Source organism: Pediculus humanus, genomic scaffold, assembly GCF_000006295.1.
Source record: "Pediculus humanus corporis 1103172107667 genomic scaffold, whole genome shotgun sequence".
Classification (NCBI taxonomy): Eukaryota; Metazoa; Arthropoda; class Insecta; order Psocodea; family Pediculidae; genus Pediculus; species Pediculus humanus.
The window spans coordinates 715,570-718,747 of NW_002987276.1; positions in this window are offsets into that span (position 1 = coordinate 715,570).

Sequence of the window (3,178 nt, forward strand, 5' to 3'; positions counted from 1 at the left end):
TCTCTCTTTCTCCGCCATTTTTTTTTTTTTTTTTTTTAATAAAAAATTTCTCAGGGCGGCGAAATTTATAATGATAATAATAATAATAACAATTATTATTATTATTATTAATTTTATTATTATTAATTTATTTAAATTCTTCGCGACGACGCGAGACAAAATTACGAATTTTTTTTTTTATTTCTTAAGTAAAAATAAATCATAATTTTTTTTTTTTCGTTCGTTTGTTTGTTTGTTTTGTTTTGTTTGTTTGTTTACAGCTGCAAAACAACAGGAAAACTAAAAAACTTTTTAAAACCTAAGATTTCGCCACGGTTTCTCTCTCTCCCTATCTCTCTCTCTCTCTTTCTTTCTGATAAATTTAACAAAACAGATGCTGCATATTTATCTCTGACGTTTTCGACTCCTCGTTTCCTACTACTTTTCTTCCATCCTCCTCCCGTTGTCAACCCTTCCCACCCTCTCTCTCCCCCTTCCCTCCCACATTCCCTTTTTTTTTATACCCTTATTTTACCCTTTTAACGACAAATTCTTCGCTTTTAAGATGTAGACGTAGAAGTAGAAAAGAAAAGAAACAACAGAAAAAAAAAAGGGAAAAGGACGACACTGGAGGCTGGAATAAAAACAAAAAAAAAGTGGTTGGTGGGGAGGGAGAGGGAGAGGGGTAGGAGTAAAGGAGAGGAAGGGGGTATGGATGCGAAACAAGTTGAGCTAACAATTCGAATATAAAAAAAAAATAATAATAAAAATAAAAATTCGTTTTCAATCATTTTTGATTGACAGATGATAGCAAACAAAGTCGGTACGCGATGACGGCGACGACGACGACGACGACGACGATGATGATGATGATGATGATGATGATAAAAGCAAAATACGCAACATCTGCAGTCGCTTATCATTTCAAAAAATAATATTAGCAAAAGATTTATTATTATTATTATTATTATTCTTTTGAAAAAAAAAAAAAAAAGTAAATCGAAGTAAATAAATAAATTTTTACGAAAAAATGATAATGATAATAATAATAATAACAAAGAAATTTTATTACAAAGAATTTCATTATATTCCGATTAGGAAAAATATTTTATATTTCCTCTTCCTTTCCACTCTCTATCCCTGTCTCTCTCTCTCGCTCTCTTTTTCTCTCTCTGTCGGATCATTTCCCCATTTTTACAAGGGAATACATAAATAAATAAATAAATAAAAATTTACTACTACCCGAAAGTGCGGAATCGAGAGACGAAGACAGAGAAAACGCAAAGAAGAAAAAGGGAAAATGATAAATAGAAAAAAATGGATAAAATAGGGAGCAAAAGAGAGAGAGATAGAAAGAGAGAGTGAGAGGGGAAAAAAATGAAAATTAATAGTCGCGCAATGATAAATTGTTACTACAAAGGAAAGCAATAAACAAAAACAAAACAAATTTATACAAAACAAGCCAAAATTAAATGACGAAATAATTTTTAAGAAAACGAAATGAACGCACGCGCACTCACACACACAGACACTTACGAAAGCAAAAGAAAAAAGAAATAGAGAGAAATCGAACTCATCATTCGGTCCAAACGAACGAACGAACGAACCAACGAGCGAAATAAATTGAACAAAGGAAATCAAAGGAAACGTTTTATGTTGCGCTTTTTTTTTTTTTTTTGTTAAACGTAAAAACAAACAAAATTACGTCGAAAAAAAGGAAAATCCAAAAAGAAATCGTTTCAAAAAGAGAGAGAGAGAGAAAAAATAAAATAAAAAAACTAATCAAAAACAAATCAAAGGAAATAAAACTGAGAAAATTATGAAGAAAAAAAAAAACCGAAAATAGAAAATCGGGGATGACGGGGAAAGAGGAAAAGGGGGGAGAGTAGTGGGCAGGCAAGCGGACGAAAGGTAAGAGAAAGTCGGTGGGGCGGGGGCGGAAACAACCCAAGACGTTCAGTCGTAAGGGAAAAAAAATTTGAAGGAGTTTTGAGAGAAGAAAATCAAAGGAAGAAAATAAAACAATATTATTTTCAATAAAGTAAAAGTCATTAAAAGCCGCCATTGCCGCCATCATCGAGCCTTTACCGCCATTTCCCGCCCCCTCCCAAATCATTTTCCTCAAACATATTGAATTAAACCCTCCACCCCTCTCCGCGTTCACCAACTAAGTTTGAATCGGGTTTTCGAATTCCAAAAATTAACGAGAGAAATTTGATTATTAATATTCTTACTTTCGTCAAATATTATTTCTCTTTTAAACAAAAAAAGGAAAATTTTTCTCCACGACTTTTTTGAATGACAGCAAAAACGTGAATGTAAAAACAAACAAAACGATGCGAGTGACGTCACATTATAAAAAGAATATTCGACAGCAGAAGACAATAAAAGAAAAAAAATTATTTAATATAAACAACGACAACAGTATAAGATCGCAAAAAAAAAAAAAATTCTTTAAACCGGAGCAAAAAATCCAAAAAAAAAAAAAAAAAAAAAAACAACAAACAACCGATTCTCGATTCATTCTCATATTTTCGAACCGGAAAAGGACAACGCGAGCTCACACGAAACGTAAAAAATGACGAGAAAAATTTGAATCTTTGAACGAAAGCAAAAAAAAAAAAAAAAAAAAACTATAATTTAATTTTTTTACGACGACGCCAACTCAAAAAAAAAAAAACCGACAAAAATAACGCGAATTCGGCTAACAAAAAAAAAAAATAAAAAAAAAATCTTTTAAACGAGAGCAAATAATAAATAATTGCCAGCAAATATACATAAAAACCAGATAAAAACGTTGTTAAAAACTCTCGTTTCCATCAATGCGTAAACATGATTTTGCGTTTAAAAACCAGATGTTGCGGCGGTTAATAATAATAATAATAACTTCATCGATAAAAAAAAAAAAAAAAAAAAAAATTTTTTTTTTGCTATGCGCAACGTCGACGGACGATGAAACCGCGAATCGAAATTTCTTTTTTAGTATTTTTTTTTTTCTTATATTTTCCTTTCCTTTATTTCGCGGATAATAATTTCATTCAATCAAATGATTCATAACCAATAAAATATTATTCCGCCATCTTTAAATAGTTTTTTCATGCGAAACACGCGTGTAAAAAAAAAAAAAAAAAAAAAAAAAAAAAAAAAAAAACCAAAAAAGCAAAAAATTTTTTTTTGAAAAACAACCCCCCCCAAACCG